This window comes from Rattus norvegicus, chromosome 2, assembly GCF_036323735.1.
Source record: "Rattus norvegicus strain BN/NHsdMcwi chromosome 2, GRCr8, whole genome shotgun sequence".
Taxonomy (NCBI): domain Eukaryota; kingdom Metazoa; phylum Chordata; class Mammalia; order Rodentia; family Muridae; genus Rattus; species Rattus norvegicus.
In genome coordinates, this window is record NC_086020.1 from 52,883,619 (window position 1) to 52,902,188 (window position 18,570).

An 18,570-nucleotide genomic window follows, 5' to 3' on the forward strand; every position below is an offset into this window, starting at 1 on the left:
GGCTGCTATGGTTATCATAGATTCAACATATTATTATCTTTTTTCAATTTACCTAGAGTTGATCATTAGCTAGTCAACAACATTTTTGTTGTTGTTATTGTTGTTGTTGTTGTTGTTGTTGTTAGGGACTTTTGTGAGCATTAAATAATCTAATACTATGTGTGTGAAAGAAAACATGACTTTTAACTAATGGCAAAAATTATCTTTCCCTCAATAACCAAGATTAGACCATTACCTCCTGGAAAAGGTAGAAACAAATAAAGAATGTGAAGAGCCATGTCATATGCCTTTAAGAATCATGTCAACTTGGTGACATTTGGATACTGACTTTAATCTTATCCTAAATAGGCTGAAGTATGAGGATTAACTTTCATCCTTTTAACTAATTACCTCAGTGCTAATTAGTTAAAAGGTTTTTTTAAAGGCATTTCAGGACATGTTCACAAGACTAAGTAGCAAGTGGTCTAAAATTCATGACGATGTCTTATCAAGCACTGCCTCCCAATCTGAGACCTGATATTAATATTCATATTTAGATTCCTTCCTGAGGGATTAAACTCCATGTCATTTTAAGGAATTAATATTATATGTTAGTCAAATGAAGATAAAACATTAGCTATGGGCACAGCTATAAGATGAGCATTGACCAGAATATGCAGTTGATTACCCACCCCAATGTGTGGGAATCATCCAATCCAGTGAGCAGCTGCATAAGATTCACCAAAGAAAATCAGAAGAAAAGGATTCATCCACTTTGTGTCTGCTTGCCTGGGCGAGTCTTTTCCTGCCCTTGGACTAAGGGTTTATCCTATTCAGTTGCCATAATCTTATCCTATGCCCTTTGTAGGCAGACTAGGATTACACCACATGATGCTTACCTCTCATGAAGGCAGAGCATGGTCCTCCTCTGTCGATATAGCAATTTGAGCCAATTTTTCATAATTAATTGATAACCTTTCTCATCAAAGTGGTTGGTGTTAAATGTGTTAGAAATGCTAAACATGATTAGTTTCATGTGGAGAGAACAAGGTTTCAAAGGCTCAGTTCTCCTCATTCAGATCAAGTACAAAGAGAAAACAAACCAACAAACAAAAAGCTATCTTTCTTTTTTTTTTTTTTAGGTTTTCTTATTCTTTTTTTTTTATTAACTTGAGTATTTCTTATATACATTTCGAGTGTTATTCCTTTTCCCGGTTTCCGAGCAAACATCCCCCTCCCCCCTCCCCTTCCTTATGGGTGTTCCTCTCCCCACCCTCCCCCATTGCCGCCCTCCCCCCAACAGTCTAGTTCACTGGGGGTTCAGTCTTAGCAGGACCCAGGGCTTCCCCTTCCACTGGTGCTCTTACTAGGATATTCATTGAAAAAGCTATCTTTCAGTGGGAGAAATAAGTTCTTGGTGGGATCCCTGAAATCTTTAAGAAGATACTCTTCTCTATGAATCAGAACTCATCATTTAAAACAAAAATCTATAGTCAATTAATTTGGGAAAAAACACTATAAGAATAACTTAATGCTGGAGTGGTTGGTGCCAAGTTCTCAGGAAATGAAACTGTAACTGGTACAGTGGTTGCAATCGGAGCCATCCCCTAGTCAAACTTGTGATGACCCACTGTCATTTTCCATGATCGATCTTGCTTCTATCTGAACAAATAGTAAGCTGAGGCCAAAAGTCTCAGGGCTTATGGTAGCTATGATATTGGAAAGGAAGAAGTCAAAATATCACTATTTGCAGATGATATGATAGTATACTTAAGTGACCCCAGAAGTTTCACCAGAGAACTACTAAGCCTGATAAATGACTTCAGCAGAGGGGCTGGGTATAAAATTAACTCAAACAAATCAGAAGCCTTCCTCTATTCAAAGGATAAGCAGGCTGAATAAGAAATTAGGAGAATGACACCCTTCACAATAGTCACAAATAACATAAAATACCTTGGTATGATAGACAGAAGTACCAATCAGAACAGTCTGTCTCAGACAAGTGTATATTGCTGCTAACTGACCCTAGTCTTCCTAGATCTTAGGTGGATTCCTGAATTCTCACTTAATGTGTTGGAGCAAAAAGTGTCCAGGGTCAAAGAAACAACTGTGCATCTGAATCATAATTACAGAATTATTGCCTTTTAATGAACTCCTAGACTTGAGCGAGTTAATGTAGTTAGATTCTTTTACGTGAAAAGGAAACTGTGACATTTAAGAAAACAAATCCCCAAATCCTAAAGAATATTTATACTATTAATTTCCTACCTCACTATACACAGAGAAAAATGAAGTAATCAAAGATGTTGGGAGTCTCCTGGAAATTGACTTTAAAATTAATTTTAAATCCAGGAGATACAAAATACCCCATCAGAGTAGAAGTTTACAGGGCATACATTGTCGACAGGATTTTAAATAAGGTACATCTCAGAGTTGTCCCAAAGGCTCTTCAAACTGATCTATTGCCATTTCTTGATTTCCTGACTAAATACCTGGAAGGGACACACTTACCGGATGATAGAATATCCACATTCATCCCATCCACTAATGTGGGAAGGTTACTACAACAGAAAAAAAAAAATAGAACTTCTTTACTTAATAAAATGGTACATCAAAAACAGTGCTGCCTTCCTGGGGCAACTGCAGATTGATGCCTCCATTCAAAAGAATGAGGGGCAATAACCCCTAGCGTACCTTCGTTCAACTCATCTTTTTGGCCTGAGAAGAAATCAGCTATATCTTATGATATAAGCTATGGCAGATGTGATTTCATCACCCGAACAAGCTCATAAATCCACAGAGGCCTGTGTACAGCACTGGTCCAGTGAATAATCTTTCCTCAATGCCTGTGACTAAAGGTCCATGAACTATCTGGCTTCCGGCTGTTGAGGTGAGGTATACATCTTCTCTCACCTATCTCAGGTGTGTACCAACTCTCCAGCCCTGCGTCATGATTTCATTTACTGGGCCAGTGATTGTCTTTGCCTTTCAGAAGACATCACGCTAGCCCTTTGATGTTGAAAGTGTTCTGCAGGTTGAACTGAGTAAGGAAGAAACATCTCCTACTCTATATTTATTTGTAAAATTGCCTGATACATGATTTTACCCCAGTTCAAGAGTTGTGACCAATTTTTGACTAGCAGGTGGACAGATTGGAATGAAAATGATTTCAAAAACCGTTGAGAAAAAATGGCTGTGCAACATGCCTATAGACGGAATCCTCTGACTGAAAAACATGTAAAAATAACACGAATGCTCACCACAGGTCCATTTTGGCTGGAGAGAATTGCATCAGTAAAATGGATTGGTGTCCCTTTCTGTGAAAGTCAACCGCATTCCCCAGGCACCATCGTCACTATCCAATGGGTTCATAGGAAAAGACACGATGGTGACCAAAGGCAATATGTGCTTCTGCTCACCAATGCTAACCCAACTATAGCTACCGTCGATTCCCAGCCTGACATTAACAGTCCCACAGGAGCATCAATAAGACTATTGGTGTGAAACTAGTTCTCAGTCACTAGTCCACGGCCACTTCCGTGTGGAAGAGAAATCACTTTATTCTTATTGTAGCAGCTAGTCCATCTGTTTTTTTTAACCTTTTCTTAATAAAGACTTCCAGTTCTCTCTATGAAATACTTCTGACTAAGTTACCAAGCTAGACTTGAAAATAGATCTTAGTTACCACTAAGTATCCCATTAGCATTGTTTGTGATCAAGGAACTCAGTTTACAACAAAAGAAATGGAACAGTGGACTGCTGCTTATTAAATCTGTGGTTTTGCAATGTTTTCTCCCAGCAAGTGCTGCAGAATTAATAGACTAGTGGATTAACCTTTTAAGACAATGTCACCCCAAATGAGGCAAGATTATCCAGATAGAGTACATGTTTTAAATCAGTCTCCAGGATATAATGCTACCCCTCCCAAAGTAAGATTTCAAGGTCTAGGAACTCTAATATGGAAATAAACTAGCATTTTTGTGGGTCCCGACTTACCACTCATGAACTACTTATAAAATTCTGTTTCCTGATTTCACAGCTTGATGCCATACTGAATGAGGGGACTTAGTGCAGTGGATAAATGTTTCTACCAGAAAAGATAAAAGAAAAAAACAATCATTTTTGCTGAATGACCACTTTGGACTCCTGAGAGCTTTGATCATAGCACACCTGAAGTCATTCTCTTGCATTCCAAACGTACTTGTTCCTACTTCTGCTGTGGAGTACAAGTCCAGTTTACTTCTTGATATCCAGGGTGAATCCATCTAGCCCACACTGTAATGGGTTTTAGTGTTGATTCAGAGATGCCATCGTCCAAAGTAACCAGACAGAAGCCTTAGTTTCCAGTTCAACAGAATCATTGTTTATGTCAGCAGAATTCAAATGTTGAAGTCTAATCCACATCATGTTAGTGATAAAGAAGTTTGAAGAAACTCATTTGACTCTTCATGTCTGTAAAGTTACAAACATTGGGTATCATTTGTAAGCAGAGAGACCTCTCCCGACACAGAATCTCTTAGCCCCTTGATATTTGATTTCTAACCCCCCAAATCATAAGCAATAAATTTTTGTCTACCTAGTCTAAGGTATTTTCTTATAGCAGCCCAAACTACAGGGGTTCTCTTAGTTTTAACATCCTATTATAGTTTTAGGGAAAAAACCTTCAATCTAGACAGAATTGAAGTTTTGAAAATATTTAATACTTGAATCATAGAACACGGAAAAATCAAGCCAGTACTAACGTGGAAGGTTCATCACTATTGGCTTTCATGGTGCTAGAATGTAGGATACAATCTACCAGAGGAAAAATGTAGTCTCCAACCATACCCAGATGTGAGCTCTGGGAAATACAATAACAATTTAGTATGTAGCTAAGGCATATCCACTCATGCAACAGCATCATGAACATTCTAGAAGTAACCAACCACTTTCTAATTGAATAACTGGATTTAAGTTGCATTCTACAAGATGAAACCCATACCTGACACTGTTATTGAACTGAGAACATATGGCCAGACAGATCATAGGGCTGAATCTACTATTATTATTCTATTAAATTGATCAAATTGTAAACCAACTCCTACTTAGCATTATACACACAGACTAAAGTATTCTCAATACTCATATGAGAGTCTTCTGTTCTCAATGGATAAATGATCACTAAAGGTCCCACAACTGGTCAAGGTGCAAAGAATAAGAGACTAAAGAATGTTCATCCCTAAATGAAGCATATAAACAACACCCCTCTTCCCAAGGCTCAAGGGTCATTTTGGAAGAGGGAACAGAAAGAGGGAGAGTAAGAACCATAGTGGGAGATGACTAAAAAGAAAAAAGTTTAGAACTAAACTACGAATTCTCAGCTGAGGAATATCAAATGGCTGAGAAGCGCCTAAAGAAATGCTCAACGTCCTTAGTCTCAGGGAAATGCAGATCAAAACCCTGAGATTCTACTTCACACCAGTCAAAATGGCTAAAGTAAAAAACTCAGGTGACAATAGATGCTGGCAAGGATGTGGAGAAAGAGGAACACTCTTCCATTGTTGTTGGGATTGCAAGTTGGTATAACCACTCTGGAAATCAGTCTGGAGGTTCTTCAGAAAATTGGACATAGTACTACCTGTGGACCCAGCTATACCTCTCTTGGGCATATACCCAAAAGATGCTCCAACATATAACAAGGACACATGCTCCACTGTGTTCATAGTAACCTTATTTATAATAGCTAGAAGCTGGAAAGAACCCAGATGCCCTTCAACAGAGGAATGGATACAGAAAATGTGGTACATGTACACAATGGAGTACTACTCAGCCATCATAAATAATGACTTCATGAAATTTATAGGCAAATGGATGGAACTAGAAAATATTATCCTTAGTGAGGTAACCCAATCACACACATGGTATGCATTCAGTGATCAGTGGATATTAGCCCAAAAGCCCAAATTACCCAAGATACAATCCACAGACCACAAGAAGCTCAAAGAAGGATGACTAAAGTGTAGATGCTTCAGTCTTTCTTAGAAGACAGAACAAAATATTCATAGCAGGAGATATGGAGACAAAGTTTGGAGCAGAGACTGAAGGAATGTCCATTCAAGCCTGCCCCACCTGAGGATCCAGCAAATAGACATACAGTCACCAAACCCAGACAATATTCCTGATGCCAAGAAGTACATGCAACAGGAGCCTGACATAGCTATCTCTTGAGAGGCTCTGCTAAAGCATGACAAATACAGAGGCGAATGCCTCTCCAACTGGTCCCCAATGGAGCAGTTAGAGAAAGGACTGAAGGAGCTGAAGCGACTTGCAACCCCATAAGAACAACAATACCAACCAACCAGAGCTCCCAGGGACAAAACCACTATGCAAAGAGTACACATGGACAGATCCATGGCTCCAGCTGCATATGTAGCAGAGGATGGCCTTTTTGGGCACCAATGGAAGGAGAAGTCCTTGGTTCTGCCAAGGCTGGACTCCCCCCCCTCCAGTGTAAGAGAATGTCAGGACTAGGAGGCAAGAAGGGGTGGGGGTATGAGTGAGGGAACACCTCATAGAAAAAGGGAGAGGGGGAGGAGATAGGAGGTTTATGGGTGGGAAATCAGTTAAGAGGATATAACTTGAAATGTAAATAAATAAAAAATTCAATAAAAAAGAAAACAGTTTGTTCTGAACATAATAGGGAATATGAACATGTGAATTTGCGGGATTTGTGGCAGCATGTACAATACTTGTGCAAGCCCCAGCCAACTGACCCCGCCCCAGCATTGAGAGGGGCGTTGGGCACAAACTACAGAGCTAGTTGTCAGCTGTTAGCTACTGAAAAAGGAGGACTGAATGGGTTTTCTGAGTATAGCCCCCAATAAGTTGACCATACTCCAGTGGAAGACTGCACACCCAAGAAAGTTGGAGCAGCACAAAAAGACCTTGTGGACAATAAAACACACTAAATTGAGTAGGGAGAGAAATGATGGATCTGGGAGGAGGTGGGAGGGTGAGAGAAGGTGATTAAAGGTCATTGCATGAAAACCTTAAAGAACTAATAAAAAGAGAATTGAGAAATTTTATAATCTAACAAGTCGATAAATTACAATCTGAAAAACAGAACAAAAGTATATTCATATATATGATTCAATAAAATGGCTCATGACAAGTTAATAACGATCAATCTACAAGGAAAGTACCAAAAATAATTATTTCAGGAACTAAAATTTTAATGTTCGGTGTAAGTCAAACAAAAATCTACTAAGTAGTCCTTGTACTCAGCTCTTGACTGTGGTGCACTGCAATACCATACTCATCATGTCTGGATTTCAATGGAATCCTTGAATCTCAAGCTCATAATTCGCACTACATTTTGGACATATTTGATTGGTTTAATTGGATTTTTCTTATTCTCCTTTCTTTCTAAGATTGGTGAAACACTTAGATCACTCAGATCACTGAGGTGACATTTTGTTTGTTTTTTTTTTATTTTTAAATATTGAAGTTTAGTAGCTTCTATTACTGCCATGAAGGGCCCCAGTCTGTTCTACATTCTTTCCAAAAACTGACTATGTAAAGATATCCATAGATCTCAGTTTGCTTGCTTTCCTTCTCTTAAGAACCATTGTCAACTTATTAATGTCTAAAATAACTATTGTTTTATGTTTTGTCTGTTTTTCCAGTTGCATAGTAAGAAAGATAAATTTCCACTCCTATTCTGCTATATATAAAAGCAGAATTCCTGATGCTAAAATTAGAGAGATTTTAATTTAAAAATAAAAGGTATTAAATTGAAAAAAAGAGAAGAAAAACAAAAATAAACCCAAATCGTTTTCATTAAGAATCTATACACATTGGGGTTGGGGATTTAGCTCAGTGGTAGAGTGCTTGCCTAGCAAGCACAAGGCCCTGGGTTTGGTCCTCAGCTCCAAAAAAAAAAAAAAAAGAATCTATACACATAATTGTAGCCATGACACATCTACAGAAAAATTCTGAGGTTTCTAGAGTCTGTAGCTGAACTGATTGGTATTTCACTCTCTTTATGAAGCTAATTCTCTGAATGAGGCCTACTTAGAAAGACTGGGAAAGGTGGCTGATTCCTAATTACAGAGTTATCAACAGAAAGTCACAATAAAAATGAACAGGAAAAAATGGCCCCCAAAACCAAACTAGACAAGTGTGTTCAAACCAACCCCAGAGAGATGAGTGTGTTTTATGGTTTTATGTGAATCTAAAGTAGCCATTTTAATGATGACCAGTAAATATGCTCAGAAAAAATTATATACAAAACAACAACAACAAAAGAACTTCTGTATAAAGAATATAAAGAGTAACAACTACCACCACCAAAGGAGAATTCACCAAAGTTCCCAAACACGATAACTGAACTAAAAAAACACTTATGATAGGAGCTCTACATATTTGTCTAAGCAGAAAAAGAAAAGAAAGTTAGTACACATTAAGACAGCTCATTTGAAAATTTCCAGATGTTTTTAAGCAGAGAAAGTAAGTGGGGAAGGGGAAGGAAGAGGGAACAAAAGCAGGGGAAAAACTTAAAAAAACTTACCAAAGATCATCAATAGGACCTGAACATACATGTTATGGAAGGATTAGAAGAGAGAATATTTGAATTCTTATATGCGAGATCCAAGAGACAGACCAACAGACAGACAGATGGGCAAGCAGAGAGAGAGAGAGAGAGAGAGAGAGAGAGAGAGAGAGAGAGAGAGAGGAGGTTTCTTCGAGAAGATCAAAGTCATAATGAAATCAAACATGCTTGTGCTAATTTTAAAATGAAAAGAACAAAGAGTTAACCAAGAAAAATATACCCTAGCCTTCCCAAACCAAGAATGGAAATGAAAATTTAGAAGTGTAATTGACCCAAATAAGACTCCAAAGTACTTCATGCCAGTGCATATTTTAACCAACCTGTAACAAAACAATGGATTTGAAGGCACGGGAAAAACAGCACTCACAAAATACAAGGGAACACTCACACTGTAGCGGATTTCTTATCAGAAATGATGTAGAATAGGAACGGGTAAGATGATACATTCACAAAGGAAGAAGGGATGAGAAAAACTGCCAATTTAGAATGCTACTGAAGATTTAAGCATAAAAGCCAAAACTATAAAACTCCTAGAAAAAGAATAAGGCAAAAATAACAGCACCTGTCTACTCGATAATTTTTTTGGATGTGACTGAAATCACAGCAACAGAAGCAGAACTAGAAAATGCTAATACCCCAGACTAAAAAAATAATCTGTAGTGTAAACAGCAGAGAAGACAGGAACAGGGTGGGTTGTGGGGAGTATTGGACAACAGTACATCTTACCGGGGGCTCATAACCAAAACACATAGGAATATATACATCTTAAAAGTTACTCAGTTAGGGTTGGAGAGATGGCCCATCAATTAAGAACAGTGGCTGCTCTTCTAAAGGATCAGAGTTCAATCCCCAGCACCCACATGGCAACTTAACTGTCTGTAACTCCAGTTCCAGAGAATCTGACAGCCTTACACAGACATAAATGCAGACAAAACACCAATACACATAGATTTTTTAATTAAAAAATTTACTTAAAGTTAAGAAAAGAAAACAATCTCAGGTAGGTATTTCTCTTAAGAAGACATATAAGTGGCCAATAGGTTCGAGAAAATATACAAAGAAACGAACACTGCAATAGATAATACTTCATTTCTCTTAGGATGCCTATTATTTAACCCTTGCACACCATTGGTAGGAGGTGAATTAGAACAGATATTGTACAAAACAGGTATTAAGAAGATGCCTCACGGGCTTGCCAGATGGCTCGGATGGAAAAGGCTAGACTCACAACCCAAAATGTAAGAAGATGCCTCAGAAATTCAGCAGAACTATTGTATGTTTCTAGCAATGGCACTTTTAGATGTGAACTCGAAGTAATTTAAGTTGGAATCTCAAAGAAATGCAAATGCCCCATTTTTATAGAGGACATTGCTAACAATAGTTAAGAGGCCAAAAGAACATAAATGTCTACCAGTAGGTGAATAAATTAGCATAAAAAGATGAAAAGTATGCAGACAAAATAATAATATAGAATTTAGCTATTGTCTTAGTTAGGGTTTTACTGCTATAAGCAGACACCATGACCAAGGCAACTCTTATGGGGCTGGCCTACAGGTTCAGAGGTTCAGTCCAGTATCATCAAGGTGGGAGCGTGGCAGCATCCAGGCAGGCCTGGTGCAGGAAAAACTGAGTTCTACATCTTCATCTGAAGTCCACTAAGAGAAGACTGACTCCCAGACAGCTAGGAAGAGGGTCTTAAAGTTCATGCCCCTTCAGTGACACACCTATTTCAACAAGGCCACACCTCCTAATGGCATCATGGCCTAGGCCAAGCATGTACAAACCATCACAGTTGTAAAGGAAGAAATCCTGCCTTATGCTACAAATAGAATAAAGCTTAATGGACTTGTGAGAGAAATATATCAGGTTCTGAGGGACAAATGCTGCATGGTGTCACTTTTATCGAATACAAAAGTAGGCAAGGCCACTAGAACTGGAATTAGAATAACTGTCATGGGCTGGAAAAACAGAAGGATAGGAATGGCAATGGAGTTTTGCTCACACAGATGACTCTTATCTAGAGAGTTACCACACAACACTATAATGTGAACTATATTGTTAAACTATATTTCTTGTGTTTTTAATCATAATAATTTTTAAAATCAGACAATAAAGTTTCTCTGCTTCATCATGAAAACATTTTTGACAACTTTAGTACTCTGTACGGCAAAAGTTATTCTTCAAACTTCCTTGCTAATAAAGTTGACTCAATGAACACTCATTGGTAAATGCTTCTTTCTTCTTAACATAGAATTGTGTCAATTTTCATCCTCCAATATCATTAATCTGTATCATGCTTTATGTTTTATGTTTTTCCCTTTCTCTTGGTATTGTTCTTAATTTTTTATAATTACTATGCAAACTGCCTTAACCATCCCCTCCTATGTTTATCTGACATGTTTCCAATGAGCTCATTGATTTAATTCTCAGGCAGCCATTCCCATGAACAATTCATCTGAACGTCTTTGTAGCCGTGTTCTTCTTCGTGAGATGTTTCAGAGAATCACTTTGGAAGTCAGTCTCTTTCAATGAGTTAGTCATTTACATATTATCTCTTTTCTCACTTTATGAACTGGGGCCTATTATTCTTGCATGTTTTCTTAAATTTAGGGACAAAGTGAAGGCATACCATAATAAGATAGTGTTGAGAAACATTGCCTCTGTCAAAAAAATAATTAAAAATTGAAATGTGCCTCTTGAAAACTACTGTAGGATGTAGGGTTAGTTTGTTCATGGCAACCTTACCTGTAATAGTCAGAAGCTGGAAACCAACCCAGATTTCCATCGACCTACGAATGGACACAGAAAATGTGCTTCATTTGCACAATGGAATACTATTCAGCTATTAAAAACAATAACTTCATGACATTCGCAGGCAAGTGGATGAATATAATCCTGAGTGTGGTAACCCAGTCCCAAAAGGACATGCATGGAATGTACTCACTGATAAGTGGATATAAACCAAAAAGTACAGAACACCCACGATACAACTCACAAACCTTATGAAGCATAACAAGAAGGAAGGACCAAGTGTGGATACTTCAATCCCACTTAGAAGGTGGAGGTGAGTTAGAGGGAGGGAGGGATCTGGGAGGGAGAAGAGGGGGAGCAGGATCAGGTATGGGGGAAGACAGGAGAAAAGCCCAGAGAGACAGGAGAATGAATGAAAATATGCTGGGGACGGTGTTGGTGGAGGAACTCTAGAAAGTCCCAAGACCTGGGACATGAGAGTCTTCCAAGACTCAATGGGCATGACCTTAGCCAAAATGTGGGGACATTAAACCTGAAGAGACCACCTCCAATAGATACACATGGCCCCTAGTTGAAGCATGGGGCTATCCACCCATCTTCAATTTTTTGACCCAGAATTATTTGTGTCTAAAAACGTTCAAGGACAAAAATGGAGCAGAAACTGAAGGAAAGGTTATCCAGTGACCAGCCCAACTTAGGGTCCATCCCATGCACAGGCACCAAACCCTGACACTATTACTGATGCCATGTTGTGCTTGCAGACAGGAGCCTAACATGGCTGTCCTCTGGGCGACTCTACCAGCAGCTGACTGAGACAAATGAAGATACTCACAGCTAACCATTGGACTGTGGTCAGGGACCCCTATAGAAGAGTTAGGGGAAGGATTGAAGGAGCTGAAAGAGATTGCAACCCCATAGGTAAAACAACACTATTAACTAACTGGGAACCCTCAGAACTTCCATAGACTAAGCCAACAACCAAAGAACATACATGGGCTAGACTAGGCTCCCTCACCGTACTCCCAGCACATATATAGAAGAGGACTGCTTTGTCTGGCCTCAGTGCTCCTGTAAAACGTGATGCCCCAGAGAAGGGGGATGCTGGCAGGGGTGAGGTGGGAGTGGGTAGGTGGGGGGAGCACCTTCTCAGAAGCAACAGGGAGGAGGAATGGGATGAAGAACTCAGGCAGGAGGGACCAGGAAGGCGTGGCAACATTTGGACTGTAAATGAATAAATAATTTAGAAGGGAGAGGAAGAGGAAGAGGAAGAGGAAGAGGGAGAGGGAGAGGGAGAGGGAGAGGGAGAGGGAGAGGGAGAGGGAGAGGGAGAGAGAGAGAGAGAGAGAGAGAGAGAGAGAGAGAGAGAGAGAGAGAGAATGACTTAGGAATTTCTAGATATTGAAACATAAGACATTCCAAAGGCAGTGAAACTCTCTCAAGACCAAGCTTTCTGGCTTCATTTGCTCAGTTCCATTAAAACAAAAAGCAGGGTCATATTTTCACCCATTTTCATAAGGAATGAGTTAGCATAGATTCCACTGAAATCACAGAGTAAGAAACAATTGAAACAGATGAACGTTTTCAAAGGGGATGTCAGTGATGAGCACAAGAGCACCAAGCTGTCCAGCCATCAAAGTCCCTCAAGGAACCTGGAAACCTGGAAGTTATCCAGGAAGCACTTGAGGGAACAAAGACAAAAACAAACAAACAAAACACACACACACACACACACACACACACACACACACACACACACACACACACACACACCAGCATTGTCTTAAACACCAAATATCTTCACTCAAGAATCCTAGAAAATTCTGGCCAGACTTTCACTGAAAATGGGTAGAGATTCCAGAAAGGAATGTCAGGGATTTCATTGTGGCATTCCAGTGACATCTATAATTCTAGGACAATGAGGAGGAGTGGAGTCAGTGCTACTGTACCCAATAATTCCAAATGGGGAAAAAAATCTCCCAGCCACATAGTCTGGAAGTTAACATTTCCTTTTAAGTTTGTCCCTTTAAGATATTTACTTTTTAGGAATTTTAAACATGAACATAATGTGTTTTGATCAAATTCATCCGGAGCTCCCTCTGCTCCAACTCTCCCCATCTACACACATCACTTCCCTCTTCCAACCTCAAATACTCTTTTTAAACCCACCTAGTACATCCAATGCTGCCAGTATATACACAGGGCTGCTCTGGGGCTCGAGCAGTCTATCAGGAATGGCATACCTGAAGCAAACTGATATTCTAACTCCCTAGCAGCTGTCAAGAGCCAGCAGGTCTTCAGCTAACGGTGGGCTTTGTAAGCCACTCTCCTATCCACTCTGACATTTTAGCTGGCTTGATCTTATGCAGATCTTATGCATGTAGTAAAAGAAGTTTTGAATTGATGTGTGCAATGGACCCCGTCATGTCTAGAATACATTGTTTTGCAGTTCTCCATGACTTCTAGCTCTTACTATCTAAAAGTTAACATTCTTAAAAGCAACAGAGATAAAAAGAAAAAAGGGTAAATCGATTTTTTTCAAAACATTACAATTCAATTTATTAAGTTTCAAACTAAAAAGGCCCAAATTTCAGACCAAAAAGGACCAAGTTACCAGGCCTGGACCTAATTTATCTTTGATCTTAAGCATCCTTTAAAAGTAGAAGTGATATTGTAGTTACCCTGAGAGTTCCCTAATAAATTAGAATAAGTTCATGGTACTTTGTCCTACCTAGATAGCTCAAATGACAAGCTAATTTCAGATACTAAGGTCAGTATCATTTATCACCAAATGAAAATAGAGAAAAATCACACCATAGCTTACCCTAAGTTCTTTATACACGCAAGATGGATTAAAATGCTGTTCAATATACATATGGAATTATAAAACATAAAATGGCTCCTGAAACACCCTAGCACTGACCATTCAGTTGCTTTTATTCCAGTGTCTGGCTTCCACATCATCTATGGCATCCTGTGTGAAGTCTCCTCTAACCCTGACTCCCGTGTTGAAGATCATCCAGGGAGATTTATCACCAAATGCATAAATCACGGAGCAGATATATTCATAACATCACTCCCCAAAAAACCCAAAGTAGCATTTGGCAAAACCCCAAAGACTAACAGCTAAGAAAATATTTTTCACATCTGTCATTTTCTAGTAATGGATAATATTTATGTTACTAATGGCTTAAGATTACCAATGGCATTTAAAAGATTTTGAGAGCAATGAGGAAACATTCTAAATTTATTTTGATTTATAGCTCCTTGTAATTGTTTTTCCTTATTTCTAAGTGAAGAATGAAAGTAAGTAAAAGAAAGGAACGCAGAATACTTTAACAGTATTAACATAAACTTAATGTTTTTAAAACATAAATAATTTCATTTTGAACTACCTTTTGCTACCACAGCATACACACAAAAGAACAAAACTGTCTATCTAAATTACACCAATTAGATAGAATATCATCATAATAAATCCAGAAGATGTTTTCTGTATGCAAAATGCAAAACAGGGCATGGAATATGTCTTCTTGTCTAGATTCATTAAAGAGATATAAAACGTGTAGAAATTTAAGATGAGTGCTGTACAATATGGCTCATTAGCCACAGTTGACTACGGAGCACTTGAAACGTGATGAGTTCATCTAAGGAAGCAACTTTTAAAATTTTATAATTTTAATTAATACAAATTGAATTGAAGGAGCTGGTGCGATGACAGATAGGTAAACGTTCACACTGCCAAGCTTGATGGCCTGAGTTTGATCCTCAAGCCTACCTTAAAAAGGGAGAGAATGAACTCCCACAAATTATTCTTTAACCAACGCATGCATCCTCTGACATATGTGTGGCCTGCACACACACACACACGCACGCACACGCACGTGCGCACATGCACATATGCACACATGTACATGCACACATTAGCAAAATAAACAAATGTAATTTTTTAAGTTTTAGTAAATAAAGTAAAAGTTAAATTTAATTTTAAAACTGGCATTTAACCAGAAACTTTTCCAAAGTAGAAATGAAACATGTTCAGCCTTTGAATCTACTCTTTGAACAATTATTTTTGTGACATTGTAATTAATATTTAGTGAGAACTTGGCATTCCTTGTATAATGTGTGATAAGCATAAAATGCATGCTAGTATTTGAAAACTGTACAAAAAAATATATTGTAAGTTACCTCATGAATATGTTTATGCTATTTGTATGTGAAAATGATAGCCTATCCTGGAATGAATTACTAAATTTCGCTTTTGAGGACTGAAGAGGTGTCTGAGCCTATTGCTGCATGCAAGCCTGACGACCAGAATTTGATCTACAGACTCCTTATCTAGACAAACAAACAAACAAAAAACAGATACAATGGTGCACATCTCCAATCCCAGATCTTCTATGGCAAGATGGGAGACAGCAACAAGAGACTCTCTCAGAAGCTTATAGCTTCATCAGTCTTATAGGTTATGCAGTACAGCAGAAGCAAGAAAGGCTAACATGTACACCTGCACCATGAAAATTGCATGTCTGCAGACATATGCCCTAAACTAACTAAATAAACATGAAAGTAACTTTTATTCAATGTAATCGTTGTCTTGAAGGCTTACTGCTGATTAAGCTTACCCTTTCTAGTTCTTTCTGAACTTTGGCTGGCTGGTTCAACTCAGTGGTTCTAGTTCAAAACTCCTCTCCAAGATGACTGATTCAAACTGACTTCTCCCGGATTCTCACTGAATTCTTCTGCTTAGAAAAACATATACAGCCACCCACTTAGATAAGATAGATGAAGCAAAGAAGTGCAGACCGACAGGAACCGGATGTAGATCTCTCCTGAGAGACACAGTCAGAATACAGCAAATACATAGGCGAATGCCAGCAGCAAACCACTGAACTGAGAACGGGACCCCCCCCCATTGAAGGAATCAGAGAAAGGACTGGAAGAGCTTGAAGGGGCTTGAGACCCCATATGAAAAACAATGCCAAGCAACCAGAGCTTCCAGGGACTAAGCCACTACCCAAAGACTGTACATGGACTGACCGTGGGCTCTGACCTCATAGGTAGCAATGAATAGCCTAGTAAGAGCACCAGTGGAAGGGGAAGCCCTGGGTCCTGCCAAGACTGAACCCCCAGTGAACGTGATTGTTGCGGCAATGGGGGGAGTATGGGGAGGGGAACACCCATAAAGAAGGGGAGGGGGAGGGTCAGAGGGATGTTGGCCCGGAAACTGGGAAGGGGAATAACAATCGAAATGTAAATAAGAAATACTCAAGTTAATAAAGATGGAAAAAGAAAAAGAAAAAAGAAAAACTGCCTCTGTGTTGCAAGTACTGAACTGCACTCACTGAACTGCCCTCCACTCTACTCCCTCTTCATTGCCCTTAAGTAGCCTCTCCTCCCTGTCTGCTCTCCTGTGAGTTGGGTGTACCCTCTCTCTCACTCACTGTCAAATCTTTCTATGAATTCACTTCGTCCGCCTCTAACTTTCAATCATGACTGCTTTCTTCTACAAACTAACCTTACCGTCACCGTAAGGAATTAGAGGTGTGGACTAAGGACAGGTCTGTTCAGCAGCCAGATCGTTTCTTTGGATGTGATCCCTTGCCAGAGCAGCCATTTGGCTGGATTAAAATTCCTCTACAAGTAAAAATTTAAAAGTCATTTGTTTCTTTTTATCCTAAGTGACTACTAGAAATGTTTGAGCAACATTAAGGTCGTGTCATGTGTCTGTTGAATGAGACGGAGCCAGAGCACAGTGACATTTGTACAGTCCAGCCATCCCTTCTGGGATTCAGCAGAACATCAGATATGTCCTGCACTCTCATTAGATACACGCTGACTAAATAAAACTGTCACATATTAGGGAAGCTATTTCTAACAAGACGTCCCCAAAATTAAAACAAGTTCATATTTAGGGGGAAAATGACTTTGGAGCAAGGCAAAGCCAGGCAATGAAAGAATGGATTTTTTTCTTTTTCTCCTTTTGTTCAGCAAATCTACAACTAGTCAAGAAAAATAAAATTAAATCATCACATTCTGACAGGTCCCCGCAGTGCCCTCAAAAGTCTAACACACATAGCACTTCCCAGTGGAGTTTTCTCCACCTATGTCATCACAGCTGTGACCAAAATTCATCAGATTTCTACGAAATTTTTCCATAGCGCTAAAGAAATCTGGAGAGAATAAAAGGCAAATAAATGAGGTTACAAAACATATACTGTGGCATTGTACAAAATCATCCAGGTCCTAGTCTTGCCATATGATTATGTAAAAGTTCATTGTTATGAATTGTTTTCTTCATCCATTAATTGTGAACAACAATAGCAGTCACCTATTAGGATCAATTAGTGAAAAGATTGAGCTAAACAACTTAGTGGTTGATACATGGTGGGAAGTTAGTATATGATGGCTGCATGATGCTAATGACTAATCATGATTGTTGTGACCATAGCTACACATGTTTTTCAGCAATTCTAGGAAATTGGACATTTTTCTTCAGTAACCTTCGTTTTGTTAGTTCACACATTGTCCTGGAATGAAAGTCTCATTTAGCTTTTGTTTCTGACTTATCCTGGGAAAAATTACTAACCAAGATGCTGTCACAAAAGGTCTATGAGTGTAAAAGCTGAGAGTTTCACAGTCTGACAAGTTTCAGGACTAAGCATGGATATTTGATGTCTTAATCATGAAATCTATAGATCTCTCTCTCTCTCTCTCTCTCTCTCTCTCTCTCTCTCTCTCTCTCTCAACTTGTAGATATATGATATGGACAAAGACTGCAGCTAAAGACCATCATGTTCTATACACAGGCTTCAGTCTTGCCCAGAGAATCCATTGCCTGAGAGATGCTAATTTTCATGAGTGATTATGATAATTTTTAAAGGAATGAAATTCCTGATAAACCAGGGATAACAGATTAGTAACAGCAAATGTAGCATCTGAATTCCAGATATGTTAAGCCTATGAGAATATTTTCATTTCAAAACTAAACAAGAAACTGTTAAATGAAAGAGAATAGCTTCATATATACATATATTTTAGCACATTTTCTGATAGACCAACAAAGTCATAAAATATAATTCTAACACATTATGGAGGAAAAGGCCTAGAAAGCAACATTCGTAACCACAAAAGAGCCCAAATATGTTCAATAACCACAAAGAAGAAACAAGGTGGTTTTGAACTGTATAAAACTACCCTGAAAGTTAGGAAACAGGTAGGACAGTCCTTCACTGTCGGGGTGAGCAATATGA